The 17,645-nt window shown below is 46.8% G+C and overlaps 1 pseudogene across 1 annotated transcript in view; it reads left to right on the top strand.

The window, feature by feature from the left end:
* LOC123990614 overlaps positions 1–17,645 on the top strand; it is a 117,808-nt pseudogene that overhangs the window by 21,511 nt on the left and 78,652 nt on the right. The window contains exon 4 of the transcript XR_006830685.1: positions 5,869–5,979. The product of XR_006830685.1 is annotated as an AT-rich interactive domain-containing protein 1B-like (transcript). The remainder of the gene's footprint in view (positions 1–5,868; positions 5,980–17,645) is intronic.

Here is a 17,645-nt window from a genome sequence, read left to right as displayed (position 1 = left end):
GAGCACCCAGCGGACGGTTGCTTTGGGGAATAATAATAAAATGTACATTTTAACACGTAGCTGTGCTATTGCTGATACAGTCTAATTTTATTTATTTATTTATTTCACCTTTATTTAACCAGGTAGGCAAGTTGAGAACAAGTTCTCATTTACAATTGCGACCTGTCCAAGATAAAGCAAAGCAGTTCAACAGATACAACGACACAGAGTTACACATGGAGTAAAACAAACATACAGTCAATAATACAGTATACACAAGTCTATATACAATGTGAGCAAATGAGGTGAGAAGGGAGGTAAAGGCAAAAAAGGCCATGGTGGCAAAGTAAATACAATATAACAAGTAAAACACTGGAATGGTAGTTTTGCAATGGAAGAATGTGCAAAGTAGACATAAAAATAATGGGGTGCAAAGGAGCAAAATAAATAAATAAATTAAATACAGTTGGGAAAGAGGTAGTTGTTTGGGCTAAATTATAGGTGGGCTATGTACAGGTGCAGTAATCTGTAAGATGCTCTGACAGTTGGTGCTTAAAGCTAGTGAGGGAGATAAGTGTTTCCAGTTTCAGAGATTTTTGCAGTTCGTTCCAGTCACTGGCAGCAGAGAACTGGAAGGAGAGGCGGCCAAAGAAAGAATTGGTTTTGGGGGTGACCAGAGAGATATACCTGCTGGAGCGTGTGCTACAGGTGGGAGATGCTATGGTGACCAGCGAGCTGAGATAAGGGGGACTTTACCTAGCAGGGTCTTGTAGATGACATGGAGCCAGTGGGTTTGGCGACGAGTATGAAGCGAGGGCCAGCCAACGAGAGCGTACAGGTCGCAATGGTGGGTAGTATATGGGGCTTTGGTGACAAAACGGATTGCACTGTGATAGACTGCATCCAATTTGTTGAGTAGGGTATTGGAGGCTATTTTGTAAATGACATCGCCAAAGTCGAGGATTGGTAGGATGGTCAGTTTTACAAGGGTATGTTTGGCAGCATGAGTGAAGGATGCTTTGTTGCGAAATAGGAAGCCAATTCTAGATTTAACTTTGGATTGGAGATGTTTGATATGGGTCTGGAAGGAGAGTTTACAGTCTAACCAGACACCTAAGTATTTGTAGTTGTCCATGTATTCTAAGTCAGAGCCGTCCAGAGTAGTGATGTTGGACAGGCGGGTAGGTGCAGGTAGCGATCGGTTGAAGAGCATGGATTTAGTTTTACTTGTATTTAAGAGCAATTGGAGGCCACGGAAGGAGAGTTGTATGGCATTGAAGCTTGCCTGGAGGGTTGTTAACACAGTGTCCAAAGAAGGGCCGGAAGTATACAGAATGGTGTCGTCTGTGTAGAGGTGGATCAGGGACTCACCAGCAGCAAGAGCGACCTCATTGATGTATACAGAGAAGAGAGTCAGTCCAAGAATTGAACCCTGTGGCACCCCCATAGAGACTGCCAGAGGTCCGGACAGCAGACCCTCCGATTTGACACACTGAACTCTATCAGAGAAGTAGTTGGTGAACCAGGCGAGGCAATCATTTGAGAAACCAAGGCTGTCGAGTCTGCCGATGAGGATGTGGTGGTTGACAGAATCGAAAGCCTTGGCCAGATCAATGAATACGGCTGCACAGTAATGTTTCTTATCGATGGCGGTTAAGATATCGTTTAGGACCTTGAGCGTGGCTGAGGTGCACCCATGACCAGCTCTGAAACCAGATTGCATAGCAGAGAAGGTATGGTTAGATTTGAAATGGTCGGTAATCTGTTTGTTGACTTGGCTTTCGAAGACCTTAGAAAGGCATGGTAGGATAGATATAGGTCTGTAGCAGTTTGGGTCAAGAATGTCCCCCCCTTTGAAGAGGGGGATGACCGCAGCTGCTTTCCAATCTTTGGGAATCTCAGACGACACGAAAGAGAGGTTGAACAGGCTAGTAAATAGGGGTGGCAACAATTTCGGAGTTCCTGTTGACCTCCATCACATAGAGCCTGTCAGAGCTGATATGTTGCAACTCAAATGGCTCCCTATCCCCGACATATAGGGCTCTAGTCAAAAGTAGTGCACTGTGTCCATGATCAAAAGTAGTGCACTATATAGGGAATAGGGTGCCATTTGGGATTCACACATATTGTGATGCTTTGTTGCCGCTGGATGCTTTGTTTAATTCCCTTACATCACGCATCCCTCGCCCCACCTCAAACACATTCCCTTACATCACGCATCCCTCGCCCCACCTCAAACACATTCCCTTACATCACGCATCCCTCGCCCCACCTCAAACACATTCCCTTACATCACGCATCCCTCGCCCCACCTCAAACACATTCCCTTACATCACGCATCCCTCGCCCCACCTCAAACACATTCCCTTACATCACGCATCCCTCGCCCCACCTCAAACACATTCCCTTACATCACGCATCCTCGCCCCACCTCAAACACATTCCCTTACATCACGCATCCTCGCCCCACCTCAAACACATTCCCTTACATCACGCATCCCTCGCCCCACCTCAAACACATTCCCTTACATCACGCATCCCTCGCCCCACCTCAAACACATTCCCTTACATCACGCATCCCTCGCCCCACCTCAAACACATTTCCTCGGAACATATTTTATTACTGTGTAGCCAAGCATTTCACAAGTAAAGGAAGTCTTTAATGTGTAAGCTATTTGTAATATCGCTGTTTGTCAGCCTGCCTGGCTGAGAGCTTGTACAACACTATGCCTACATTGCACTGTGTGAACGTCCTTAATGATCTGGAAGAGGTATTGAAGAATGGAAAAACAGACCCGCTGAATTTCATTGGAAATGTTTTATTATTCATGTGAACTCCAACTCCAATATATCATCTGTCATATGATGCATCAGCAGATGAAACCCATGTTCATCCCAATGTATGCAGAACTCAAGTAGAGTTGAGTGGAGGTGGAGTTGGCCCCTGGCTGGCTGCATACTTTCACTATGATTAGTTTCCTGTGTGTGGCCCTCCCAGACACACACACAGAGTACATGCCCCACTCCTCTCCTCTGGCCCTCCCTGCCTGTTGAGGGAAGTAGTCTTTATTGTGCCAGAGCAGCTGTTCCATACAACCGGCATGTGAGCGAGTACGACAGAGCACTGATGGCATCCTCGCAGTGTAAACATTGGCCTGTGTCTGACCTGGCCGTGACCCAGCTATCACTGCACTCCACTTGAGTAATCCTGGCCAGCCCTGCTCAGTCTGTAAATATCTCACCAGGCTACCGGCTTAATGGGACTGTTTTTCTCATTGCCTCATTTCAAACAGACTGATTTTCAGTGATCTGACTGGCTTCCTCCTGAGTATTTGCTCACCTCAGGAAATGGTAGGCTCTCATTTTGAGGAAATCCTACAAAATAAATGAACCACAGAAGATTTCATGTCTGCTGAGTCACTGGGCTGCAGGCCAGTTTATACTAATCAGTATGATGTATTTTATTGAACCTTTATTTAACTAGGCAAGTCAGTTAAGAACAAATTCTTATTTACAATGATGGTCTACCAAAAGGCCTCCTGCGGGGACGGGGGCCTGGGATTCAAATAAAAAATATAGGACAAAACACACATTACGACAAGAGAGACGACACTAAATAAAGAGAGATCTAGGACAACAACATAGCAAGGCAGCAACACATGACAACACAACATGGTAGCAACACAACATGGTAGCAACACAACATGGTAGCAACACAACATGGTACAAACATTATTGGGCAAAAAGGTCGAGACAACAATACATCCCACACAGCAGCCACAACTGTCATTAAGTGTCCATGATTTGAGTCTTTGAATGAAGAGATGGAGATAAAACCGTTCAGTTTTAGTGTTTGTTGCAGCTTGTTCCAGTCGCTAGCTGCAGTGAACTGAAAAGAGGAGCGACCCAGGGATGTGTGTGCTTTGGGGACCTTTAACAGAATGTGACTGGCAGAATGGGTGTAATAAATAAGCATCAACCAGTGGGTCTTGCTACAGGTTTACAGAGATGACCAGTTTACAGAGGAGTATAGAGTGCAGTGATGTGTCCTATAAGGAGCATTGGTGGCAAATCTGACGGCCGAACGGTAAAGAACCTCGAGAGCACCCTTACCTGCTGATCTATAAATTACTTCTCTGTAATCTAACATGGGAAGGATGGTCATCTGAATCAGGGTTAGTTTGGCAGCTGGGGTGAAAGAGGAGCGATTTACGATAGAGTAAACCAGATTAAACTTTAGCCTGCAGCTTTGGTATGTGCTGAGAGAAGGACAGTGTACCGTAAACAAAACAGTACAAATCATCCATTCTCCACTCCATGTTTGAGCTCTTCGGATTAAAGGCAGTTGTTTGTTGGCAGAGGGGGGGGGTGCATTTTAAATGTCAGCAGAAATAGATTAGTAAATTTCTGTTTCACTTCTCCTTCAACCTGCATCTCTCTCGCTCACTCTCTCCCGTCCTCTCTTGCTCGCTCTCTCCCGTCCTCTCTCGCTCGCTCTCTCCCGTCCTCTCTCGCTCGCTCTCTCCCGTCCTCTCTCGCTCGCTCTCTCCCGTCCTCTCTCGCTCGCTCTCTCCCGTCCTCTCTCGCTCGCTCTCTCCCGTCCTCTCTCGCTCGCTCTCTCCCGTCCTCTCTCGCTCGCTCTCTCCCGTCCTCTCGCTCGCTCTCTCCCGTCTCCTCGCTCGCTCTCTCCCGTCCTCTCTCGCTCGCTCTCTCCCGTCCTCTCTCGCTCGCTCTCTCCCGTCCTCTCTCGCTCGCTCTCTCCCGTCCTCGCTCGCTCGCTCGCTCTCTCCCGTCCTCTCTCGCTCGCTCGCTCTCTCCCGTCCTCTCTCGCTCGCTCGCTCTCTCCCGTCCTCTCTCGCTCGCTCGCTCTCTCCCGTCCTCTCTCGCTCGCTCGCTCTCTCCCGTCCTCTCTCGCTCGCTCGCTCTCTCCCGTCCTCTCTCGCTCGCTCTCTCCCGTCCTCGCTCGCTCGCTCTCTCCCGTCCTCTCTCGCTCGCTCGCTCTCTCCCGTCCCTCTCTCGCTCGCTCTCTCCCGTCCTCTCTCGCTCGCTCTCTCCCGTCCTCTCTCGCTCGCTCTCTCCCGTCCTCTCTCGCTCGCTCTCTCCCGTCCTCTCTCGCTCGCTCTCTCCCGTCCTCTCTCGCTCGCTCTCTCCCGTCCTCTCTCGCTCGCTCTCTCCCGTCCTCTCTCGCTCGCTCTCTCCCGTCCTCTCTCGCTCGCTCTCTCCCGTCCTCTCTCGCTCGCTCTCTCCCGTCCTCTCTCGCTCGCTCTCGTCCTCCTCTCTCGCTCGCTCTCTCCCGTCCTCTCTCGCTCGCTCTCTCCCGTCCTCTCTCGCTCGCTCTCTCCCGTCCTCTCTCGCTCGCTCTCTCCCGTCCTCTCTCGCTCGCTCTCTCCCGTCCTCTCTCGCTCGCTCTCTCCCGTCCTCTCTCGCTCGCTCTCTCCGTCCTCTCTCGCTCGCTCTCTCCCGTCCTCTCTCGCTCGCTCTCTCCCGTCCTCTCTCGCTCGCTCTCCCGTCTCCCGTCCTCTCTCCCGTCCTCTCGCTCTCTCCCGTCCTCTCTCGCTCGCTCTCTCCCGTCCTCTCTCGCTCGCTCTCTCCCGTCCTCTCTCGCTCGCTCTCTCCCGTCCTCTCTCGCTCGCTCTCTCCCGTCCTCGCTCGCTCGCTCTCTCCCGTCCTCGCTCGCTCGCTCTCTCCCGTCCTCGCTCGCTCGCTCTCTCCCGTCCTCTCTCGCTCGCTCTCTCCCGTGTCCCCTCTCGCTCGCTCTCTCCCGTGTCCCCTCTCGCTCGCTCTCTCCCGTGTCCCCTCTCGCTCGCTCTCTCCCGTGTCCCCTCTCGCTCGCTCTCTCCCGTGTCCCCGCTCGCTCTGTGTGTGTTCTGTCCTTCTCTGTCTGTATAGCAGGTGTCACAAGAAGGCTATGTCAATAGGGCCCAATCTGCTATGACCCCTGGGAAGCCCAACCATGAGGAGATGGGCCTCAGCCAGCAGGACAGACCCTCCAGTCTACCTGTAAGTCCACTTCAGTTTCTGAAAAACACCAGCAAGCACTGCACCACAGAATGTGCTGTAAGGCTACTTCACAACCACTGGAAACGCATACTGAACAGCACTCGAAATGCACGGCAAAATGTACTGAGGGAACTGCAACACACACACATCCAGGGTTTTAGTTTACTTAATTGACTGCCTTCAATTGGAATTGAGCTCAACCCTGAGGCACACACACTGCATCAGCCTACCCTTTTAAATATGTATTGCAGGGCAGGAGCCATGTCCTTAACACTTGTCAGGGCTGACATGACCTTTTGGGTCCTTGCCACTACTTTAACAAGACCACAGGGCTTTAACTGGGACCATGGTGGGACTCAGACCCAGCACCATATTACCTGTAACGTGCACTACTTTAACAAGACCACAGGGCTTTAACTGGGACCATGTTGGGACTCAGACCCAGCACAATATTACCTGTAACGTGCACTACTTTAACAAGAGAACAGGGCTTTAACTGGGACCATGGTGGGACTCAGACCCAGCACCATATTACCTGTAACGTGCACTACTTTAACAAGACCACAGGGCTTTAACTGGGACCATGGTGGGACTCAGACCCAGCACCATATTACCTGTAACGTGCACTACTTTTGAAGGTTCCATCTGGTCAGAAGTAGTGCACTATGGAATATATGGAAGCATTTTGGGAGTCAGATCTTAACTATACTTCTCTTCAGATGACACCAAGGGATTGGTTTTCCATACACAGATTAAGCTTAGTCCTGCACTATGTAGGGTGCCATTAGGGACTTGTCTGTAGTCGCTCTGGGCCAGTCTCCCACTAACGCTGAGTGCTGGTTCTCTCTAGTCTCTCTGGGCCAGTCTCCCACTAACGCTGAGTGCTGGTTCTCTCTAGTCTCTCTGGGCCAGTCTCCCACTAACGCTGAGTGCTGGTTCTCTCTAGTCTCTCTGGGCCAGTCTCCCACTAACGCTGAGTGCTGGTTCTCTCTAGTCTCTCTGGGCCAGTCTCCCACTAACGCTGAGTGCTGGTTCTCTCTAGTCTCTCTGGGCCAGTCTCCCACTAACGCTTGAGTGCTAGTTCTCTCTAGTCTCTCTGGGCCAGTCTCCCACTAACGCTGAGTGCTGGTTCTCTCTAGTCTCTCTGGGCCAGTCTCCCACTAACGCTGAGTGCTGGTTCTCTCTAGTCTCTCTGGGCCAGTCTCCCACTAACGCTGAGTGCTGGTTCTCTCTAGTCTCTCTGGGCCAGTCTCACTCTGGGCCCACTAACGCTGAGTGCTAGTTCTCTCTAGTCTCTCTGGGCCAGTCTCCCACTAACGCTGAGTGCTGGTTCTCTCTAGTCTCTCTGGGCCAGTCTCCCACTAACGCTGAGTGCTGGTTCTCTCTAGTCTCTCTGGGCCAGTCTCCCACTAACGCTGAGTGCTGGTTCTCTCTAGTGTCTCTCTGGGCCAGTCTCCCACTAACGCTGAGTGCTGGTTCTCTCTGCTGGTCTCTCTGGGCCAGTCTCCCAGTCTCCTAACGCTGAGTGCTGGTTCTCTCTAGTCTCTCTGGGCCAGTCTCCCACTAACGCTGAGTGCTGGTTCTCTCTAGTCTCTCTGGGCCAGTCTCCCACTAACGCTGAGTGCTGGTTCTCTCTAGTCTCTCTGGGCCAGTCTCCCACTAACGCTGAGTGCTGGTTCTCTCTAGTCTCTCTGGGCCAGTCTCCCACTAACGCTGAGTGCTGGTTCTCTCTAGTCTCTCTGGGCCAGTCTGGGCCAGTCCACTAACGCTGAGTGCTGGTTCTCTCTAGTCTCTCTGGGCCAGTCTCCCACTAAAGTGCTGGTTCTCTCTAGTCTCTCTGGGCCAGTCTCCCACTAACGCTGAGTGTCTCTCTGGGCCAGTCTCCCACTAACACTGAGTGCTGGTTCTCTCTAGTCTCTCTGGGCCAGTCTCCCACTAACGCTGAGTGCTGGTTCTCTCTAGTCTCTCTGGGCCAGTCTCCCACTAACGCTGAGTGCTGGTTCTCTCTAGTCTCTCTGGGCCAGTCTCCCACTAACGCTGAGTGCTGGTTCTCTCTAGTCTCTCTGGGCCAGTCTCCCACTAACACTGAGGTCTGGTTCTCCATGGCTGTTGAGCTGACTTTGCCCACACAAACCTTATTTAGGCTGCTGTCTTATTGAGGAGGGTTAGAGAGAGCAAGGGTGCTGAAGGGCTCTCTTCAACCTTACTCCTCCTCATTCCCTGCTGCAGTCTCCTCTGTTCGGCCGTGTCTAAGTGCTCAACTGAGTGAGTCAGGGTGGGCCCACAGCTCTCTGTCAGTCGGAGCTCTTCCTCGTTGCTCCCATCCACTTATTTTTCCTTCTGTTTGACTGTCCATTTCATAGTTACTGATACAGCATTGTTTTGGCTGTGGACGGATGTGGACATTAGAGGTCGAACGATTATGATTTTTCAACGCCGATACCGATTATTGGAGGACAAAAAAAGCTGATACCGATTTAATCGGCCGATTTAAATTATATATAAATTAAAAACAATTGTAATAATGACAATTACAAACATACTGAATGAACACTTATTTTAACTTAATATAATAAATCAATCAAATCAATTTAGCCTCAACTAAATAATGAAACATGTTCAATTTGGTTTAAATAATGCAAAAACAAAGTGTTGGAGAAGAAAATAAAAGTGCAATATGTGCCATGTAAGAAAGCTAACGTTTAATTAAGTTCCATGCTCAGAACATGAGAACATATGAAAGCTGGTGGTTTCTTTTAACATGAGTCTTCAATATTCCCAGGTAAGAAGTTTTAGGTTGTAGTTATTATAGGAATTATAGGACTATTTCTCTCTATACCATTTGTATTTCATATACCTTTTACCATTGGATGTTCTTATAGGCACTTTACTATTGCCAGTGTAAAAGTATAGCTTCCGTCCCTCTCCTCGCCCCTACCTGGGCTTGAACCAGGAACACATCGACAACAGCCATCCTCGAAGCAGCATTACCCATGCAGAGCAAGGGGAACAACTACTCCAAGTCTCAGAGCGAGTGACGTTTGAAACGCTATTAGCGCACACCTCGCTAACTAGCTAGCCATTTCACACCGGTTACACCAGCCTAATCTCGGGAGTTGGTTTGAATTCATAAACAGCAGAGCTGCTGGCAAAATGCACAAAAGTACTGATTGAATGAATGCTTATGATCCTGCTGGTGCCCACCACCGCAGTCAGACTGCTCTATCAAATCATAGACTTAATTATAACATAACACACAGAAATATGAGCCTTAGGTCATTAATATGGTAGAATTCGGAAACTATCATCTCAAACAAAACATTTATTCTTTCAGTGAATTACGGAACCGTTCCGTATTTTATCTAACGGGTGGCATCCATCAGTCTTAAGTATTCCTTCCTTTCTGATACATTGCTCAACCTTTAATGTTATGTCATAATGTTATGTCATAATTACGTAAAATGCTGGCAAATTCGAATGCAAGAGAAGTGACACAATTTCACCTGGTTAACATTACCTGCTAACCTGGATTTCTTTTAGCTAAATATGCAGGTTTAATAATATTTACTTCTGTGTATTGATTTTAAGAAAGGTATCAATGTTTATGGTTAGATACACGTTGGAGCAACGACAGTCCTTTTTCACGAATGCGCACAGCACCGATTATATGTAACGCAGGACACGCTAGATAAACTAGTAATATCATCAACCATGTGTAGTTATAACTAGTGATTATGATTGATTACGTTTAATGCTAGCTAGCAACTTACCTTGGCTTCTTGCTGCATTCGCATAACAGGCAGGCTCCTCGTGAGGCAGGTGGTTAGAGCGTTGGACTAGTTAACCGTAAGGTTGCAAGATTGAATCCCTGAGTTGACAAGGTAAAAATCTGTCGTTCTGCCCCTGAACAAGGCAGTTAACCCACTGTTCCTAGGCCGTCATTGACAATAAGAATGTGTTCTTAACTGACTTGCATTGTTAAATAAAGATAAAATTAAGGTGTAAAAAAAAACCTGGCAAAATCGGTGTCCAAAATGACCGGTTTCCGGTTGTTATGAAAACTTGAAATCATCCCTAATTAATCGGCCATTCAGATTCATCGGTCGACCTCTAGTGGACATGGCTGCGTTTCAGTGGTTCTCTTGCACCACTAAGCATGGCTAGAATAGATTTTCCCTCCCTTTCCTCTCTCATGCTCCTGAGAGGGAGAAATCATTATGGAAGTCGACTTAAGAGTAATTGCCGGATATTATTTAGGCCAAGCGTGGCAGCCGAGAGATGTACGCACAGAATTTCAATGCTGGATTCGATTTCAAAGGGTAATTTGAATTGATCCTGTTTTGGTCTGGGGATTCTCTGGGGCAACATTCAGGCAGGGTTTAAAGATGCCATTGTTCGATGTGCTATAGATAGACAGCATGGGATTCAATCTGTGATGATGGCATATTGCCAGCCAGCTGTTTAAAGATAATCAGTTAATTATGCATTTTTGTCTCACATTGGAGTTCTCTCTTGTCCCTGGTGATGGTGTAAGTCATGCACTCTGTGCCTGATAAACGTGTGCGTGTGTCTGTGGAAAGCTAGTGGGTTAGTTGTTGACTTGTAGACATGCTGTGTGGTCTGCAGCTTTGGAAGGATGTATGTCATGTAGTGTGTGCAGGCAGAGACTCCTTCTATTTACAGTGTAAGTCACTCACTGTGTCATCAAGAAATAATGGCATAGGGAACCCCGCGAAGGAATGTAATATATATTGTTTTTAGTGATGCACCAATATGACATTTTTGGCCGATATCTAATATTTTCCTTGCCCAAAAAACCTGATACCAATATTTAACATTTTAGCTGCCTTTTTAAGCATTCTAGTACAGTTAAATAGTTAACACACACATGGACACAGCGGTCTAAGGCACTGCATCTCAGTGCAAGAGGTGTCACTACAGTCCCTGGTTCGAATCCAGACTGTATCACATCCAGCCGTGGTTGGGAGTCCCATAGGGCGGTGCACAATTGACCCAGCGTCGTCCGGGTTTGGCTGGGGAAGGCCATCATTGTAAATAAGAATTTGTCCTTAGCTGACGTGCCTAGTTAAATACACACACCACACTGACAAAAAGGTTATTTACGGATGCCCCCATTACCAGTAAATCTTCAAAACATATTTATTTCACTTACTTGCTGTGCTGTTTCGTTGTTCATTTGTTCAGTCGTTTCATTCTCAACCAGAATTTCATCGTACGTGTCAAGCAGTTAAGTTTCGGCTCTGTCTATCTGTGGCCTCTCTTCCTCGGTGCGCACTGTTACTGTGTCCGTTTCCATCTTGTCCCGCTGTGTCTGTAACATTTCACGTAAACCCTGTTTCTTGTCTGCATCGAAGTAGTGGTCCTTGTACATAACATCGAGCATGGTGGCCACACAGTAGAGAATGCCGCAGAATTTCTTGTTCACAGCCTGTGTGGGCAGTTTTGTTGTCATGGGCAACGATTTAATTCGCCAATGTGGGCCAGTAAAAACACCCACCTCGTCGGGAAAAGGGGCAGCGTTGCACACTAGCTGCTAGCTGATTGGTTAGCATAACATTGGCGAAGTCAGAATGGGCATGTGCTCTCCACTGTCATGTGACTGAATCGGTGGTGTTAGAATTAGGAATTAGAATAGGAATACTACACTGAACAAAAATATAAACTTAATATAAATGTAAAGTGTTTCATGAGCTGAAACGTTCCATACGCACATGAAGCTCATCTCAAATTTGTGCACATTTGTTTACATCCCTGTCAGTTTTGTTGAACAGGCTTCTTTTTTAAAAATCCCCTTTTCTCCCCAATTTCGTGGTATCCAATTGTTTTTAGTAGTTACTATCTTGTCTCATCGCTACAACTCCCGTACGAGCTCGGGAGAGACTAAGGTTGAAAGTCATGTGTCCTCCGATGCACAACCCAACCAAGCCGCACTGCTTCTTAACACAGCGCGCATCCAACCCGGAAGCCAGCAGCACCAATGTACCGGAGGAAACACCATGCACCTGGCAACCTTGGTTAGCGCGCACTGCGCCCGGCCCGCCACAGGAGTCGCTGGTGCGCGATGAGACCAGGACATCCCTACCGACCAATCCCTCCCTAACCCGGACGACTCTAGGCCAATTGTGCATCGCCCCACGGACCTCCCGGTCGAGGCCGGTTACGACAGAGCCTGCGCCACCCGGGAGGCCCCTGAACAGGCATTTCAATGCCACGACAGAGGGTATCACATTTGCTGCAAGTGCAGTTGAGCTTATTTCTCGAGTCAGATGCTCGAATGGAGCTAACTAGTATATTCAGGTTTCAAACATGTTCTCAAATCCCATTGATATGACAACCAGCACATTCATGAGCATGAAATATGACTTTCCTCAGTACGAAATCCTCGACAACCCACGGTGCTGTTAGATCCCGCTTGCTCATGGGGCTGATATCGCTGGTCCAAATGTCAGTCGTGGAACTAATAGCAGTGACGTTATTACTGTGTGGGGGGGGTGTGCCGGTGCTCGACTAGTCACCGAAAGCCAACATCTCTCACGACAGAGACCGGTTGATTGTCAAGGGCAATGAAGTCCATTATCTTGGCTTTAATGGATTTCTCCTTTGAGTTGTCTTGCTGAAATGTTCTTACTCTTTCAAATGACAATTTGACTTGTTGACTGTTGATCCACACAGCAGACATTGTGGGCTAGGTTAGGAATGCTGTGTTGCACGTGTAGGGCAACATTAGGTCATGTACCTCCGTTATATATACGAAGATGTTCTCATCTATCTTTTTAATTTTAAAAAATTTATTTTACTAGGCAAGTCAGTTAAGAAGAAATTCTTATTTTCAATGACGGCCTAGGAACAGTGGGTTAACTGCCTGTTCAGGGGCAGAACGACAGATTTGTACCTTGTCAGCTCGGGGATTTGAACTTGCAACCTTTCGGTTACTAGTCCAACGCTCTAACCACTACGCTACCCTGTGTTATATAGGTATGCACGTCAGCTTTGACTTCGGGTTTGCACATCGCCATTAAACTAGACATCGGGCTGATACCGATGCTGGCATTTTTAGCTAATATCGACCGATTCTGATATGTTCACCGATATATCGTGCATCATCATTTTTTTTTAGTTCACAGTTGCTTGCGTGCTCACAGGTAGTATTACGGTAATATTCTGCAGGGAACTTTCTAACCCTGTCCACACTTTCATATTTGTCTCTGACTACCACAGGTAATTGTGTTGAAAGTCTGTGTAGACCAGACCAGCATGCTGGTGAAGAGTGGCTCTGAAAAGAGTGAATAGGTACTACACTTCCAATGCTACTGCCGAGTCCTCTCATTGGGCAGAGTCCTAATCAGATATAGCAGTCATCCCACCCTCAGGGTATGAAATGTCTATAAGTGTAGTGTGGTTCACCCTCGCCACCCTCCCTTCTGCCGCTCTCCCCCTCTGCCGCAGGTGTTGCCATGGCAACGGGGCTGAGGAAACAGCCTCCTCAGAAATATGCATATTCTAGCAACTGATTATGTACTAATCACATTCTACTAATGGAACATATTCTTGTCATCCCTCCACAGATTCACCTGTTTAGATTTGAGTATTGTGTCAATTGAGCCCAACTGTGGTGCGTCATATAGACGGAGACCAGTGTATTTTAGCAATACATTTTTATTTTCACCGCATTCTAGTTTTCTTACTCCTATTAATACGATTTTGTGTCAATATTCCCAGTGGAAGTCTGTGATTGGGTGCTTCTGCTGTTTTGGACACGATGGAACATGATTGGTATTAGTTCAGTCAGTTTTTTTTGTTTTCAAGTGTCACACATTTTAATTGAATTCCTGTGAAATGTGACATGATATTTAACTCTCTCGGGAACCGGCATTTCATCTTTTTCTTTTCAAGCCGTAATCAAATCCGCTTCATCTTTCCCCGGCGCCATTGTAAACAGGCCAGGCTGGATGCTCAAACAGGATCCAGGAGGGAGGCAGCGAGGCTTTGATCAGTGCCCGTAAATCTTTTTGAAGAGTACACCCCCCCACACACACACACACTCAAACTGCCTCACCCCGGAGACATGGCTTCCCTTAAAACGCTGTTAATGCCCCCCCTCCCCCCCATTTTTGGGGGGATTTCCAAAAGACGACTTGAGTGTGGTTGCTTCAAAGCTCAGGGTGGTTGAAAAAAATAGGTTCTGTGGTGTTTACTCAATTCTGCCTAAGCTACACCTTACAAATATTTCCCGAAAAATGATTTTCCATACATCGCAAAGCAAGTGTGTGAACATCAACATTGTTGGTATGTATGCCCATTGCCCAAGTTCACTAAATGATTTCCCAGCACTGTTTCATAGGAGAGGCCGGAGTGGAGTCGGGACTGTTTGGTGCGCTCCGCCGCAGTTCAACTACATGGTATCCTACAACCATCCAGGCCTTTCTATAGCTGGGCGCTGTATCAGAGATGGCCTGTGGCAAATACCACACTATTCAAATCTCATGTTATTTGTCACATATAACTGCAACAGGTAAAATTACAGTAAAATGCTTTATTTACAAGCCCTTAACCAACAATGCAGTTTTAAGAAAAAAGGTGTTGAAGTATTTACTAAAAACAAAAAGCATCACATTACATGGGGAATAGGATTCCATTGGAGGCCTAAATCAGAGATGGTGAGCACGATGCCCCACTGCAGATCCTCCACACTCCTCCAAAGACTGAGTAGTCTCCTGACACACACAGCCTTCCTCTATTCCATTGAGGACAGCCGAAGGGCCTGGCTTTAGCTGAATGTTGTTGCAGGTGGCAGGCAGCTCTATAAGCTGGGAGGTTTGGTTTCTTGCCTGTTGCGGCAGAAAGCCCAGATTTGCGTTGTAATCTTGTCCTGATGCCTGTGTTATTAGAACAGCTCCTACGCAGTGCTGCTCTGGACTTTCTCTCACACACACACTGGGCAGGCTTTCAGACCCCACCGTATGATTGACACCAAGCTGGAGCGCTGGACCACTGCCGGGCCTCGTGTGTGTTTGTCATAGTAGTGTATGAGTTTTTCCAGTATGACCCTGAGATTGCTTCACAGCCCCAGAATGTTTTTTCTACCTCTCAATGCTCTTTTATTTGATTTGTTTCTTTAACCTTTATTTAACTAGTCAGTTAAGAACAGATTCTTATTTACAATGATGGCCTAGGAACAGTGGGTTAACTGCCTTGTTCATGTGGTAGAACGACAGATTTTTACCTTGTCAGCTCGGGATTTTGCAGCCTTTTGGTTACTAGTCCAACGCTCTAACCACTAGGCTACCTGCCGCCCCACATGTCTTGCGTGTGATAACAGGCAGGTCATGACGCATTTACAATCCGAAATGGAGCTAGAGCTATTTGTTGAGGTGCTCACCTAAACAAGAGAATTCAGTGTGTTTCCATCAATGACCATGATGGAATAGATATGCCACAATGCCCCAGACCTTTTTGGCTATATAGTAGAATGGAGCCAACAGAGCTGTATAGTGGATCTAGCCCATAAGCGGAGTTATGACCGGCAATAGAAGGTTGATTTATGACGTGATGTAAGTGTCACATGGGTGAGCTGCTATTTAATACCGGTATAAAATATGTATAAATCTGAAACACTGACCATTAAATGGAACACATTTCTAGTCAGAGAATGCGTGTAATTTTGGCTAGATGTCCGTGTCTATATGACCACATGGCTGCTTCAGTGATAAACCAGTGAAATTTTGCTCTACCAACCAATAACAACCTGGCTTTTGTCTCAAGAAAAATTCCTAGTCTGCCACAAAACTCATGATGAATAATTATGGTTCATTGATTCACCAGTGGTGTTTAAGTATGAACCAATGGTGGAAGAAATGTGCACTTTATTGGGAAAAGGCTGAGAGACTAGATGGATCTTAGTAAATTACTCCTGTTTGCGTCCCAAATGTCACCATATTCCCAATAAAGTGCACTACGTTTGACCAGAGCCATATGGGTAGTGTACTAAACAGGGATTAGGGTACCATTTGGGAGGCTTACTCTGTTTCTCTGTTTTATAGACCTGAAGGCAAGCAGCAGAAGCCACAAATCCCAGGGTGTCGGCAGCTCCTTTAAAGTTTTAGTCTTAAATACATTTCTGATTTAAAGGTCTTAAGTCTTAAAATGTTTTAAATTCAGTTTTCAAAGGTCCTAAAAAATGTTAGAGATGACTACAGTGTTTCCGTTATATTGTGCCTTGGTTAAATTGTTGCCGCCACGGGAAAAAATGATTTAGTTTTTTTAAACATCAGATAATACTAGAGGCGCACTTTCAAGATGTTCGAGAGCATTCCAACCACATTGCCGGGGAGCATTCCAACCACGTTGCCGGGGAGCATTCCAACCACGTTGCCGGGGAGCATTCCAACCACGTTGCCGGGGAGCATTCCAACCACGTTGCCGGGGAGCATTCCAACCACGTTGCTGGTGGGAGCTCTGTGTGTACAGGGCATGTGCCAGTGCAATTTGGGTCGTTGAGAGAGAGGAGAGTGCAAGGTAGCCTATACAACTTTCTAGATAAAAAAACTAACTAGAGCTGGGACGATGAACTAAAAATGACCGGCACGGTCATTGCCCCCTCTTACCAGAGCAAGAGGCTTATGTCAGTGATTAGACTACACAATGCTCCTGCAGATTTTTGGGTTCATTAACCTGATTTCTACAATTAAAGTTTAGAATGTTATTTTATTTGGATCCCCATTAGCTGTCTCCAATGGCGACAGCTAGTCTTACTGGGGCCCGACACAAAATGAAAATGTCCATTACAGATAAGGCTTTACAATTGACATCCATTTAAAAACATGAACATGTAGTCTGTGTGACGGTATCTGCCCTGTTTCTCTGCTAGATCTCACTCCCTCCCCCTTGGTACACGGTGTGAAGGGAGAGATGCGTTTTGAGAAACACAAGCATATACTGACAGACTGTTTTTAGAACAACTACTGTTAAAAAGAGGACTCTCAGCATTGTGTGTATAACCATCATTTCTCAATTGTCAATATAGAGGAAATGACACCACTTTTCAAATTAACTATATCATTGAGATGACAGTGAATACAGTAAGTAGCCTAGTGGTTAGAGCGTTGGGCCAGTAACCGAAAGATTGCTGGATCGAATCCCTGAGCTGACAAGGTAAAAATCTGACATTCTGCCCCTGAACAAGGCAGTTAATCCACTGTTCCCTGGTAGGCTGTCATTGTAAATAAGAATTTGTTCTTAACTGACTTGCCTAGTTAAATAAGTTCCCACTTCCTAAGGTGGTAAATTATGTTGCATAGCCAATGTGCACAAAAACTTGCAGGAAAATTAATCTCTAAAGAGCCAAACATATTTCTGGTTCCTATTTTGACATGTTGCACATCAAAATATCCATTATGCATTCCCTGTCTTACTTGGCTCTGGAAAAGGTCAGTCTAGAGCCCTCCTGCTTAGCTATCTTGTGAAGGACAGTTTTGCCATTTGATACCATATTCACTGAATGAGGTAATTCTTTCATTAGAACTGTTGGTTATAGGCTGATTTAATGTTGGATTATGAACTGGGTGGTTTGAGCCCTGAATGCTGATTAGCTGGCCGCCGTGGTATATCACAGTATACCATGGGTATGACAAAACATGTATTTCTAC

The sequence above is a fragment of the Oncorhynchus gorbuscha genome, linkage group LG12, assembly GCF_021184085.1.
Source record: "Oncorhynchus gorbuscha isolate QuinsamMale2020 ecotype Even-year linkage group LG12, OgorEven_v1.0, whole genome shotgun sequence".
In the NCBI taxonomy this organism is placed as follows: Eukaryota; Metazoa; Chordata; class Actinopteri; order Salmoniformes; family Salmonidae; genus Oncorhynchus; species Oncorhynchus gorbuscha.
This window is presented reverse-complemented; position numbering and strand designations above follow the sequence as displayed.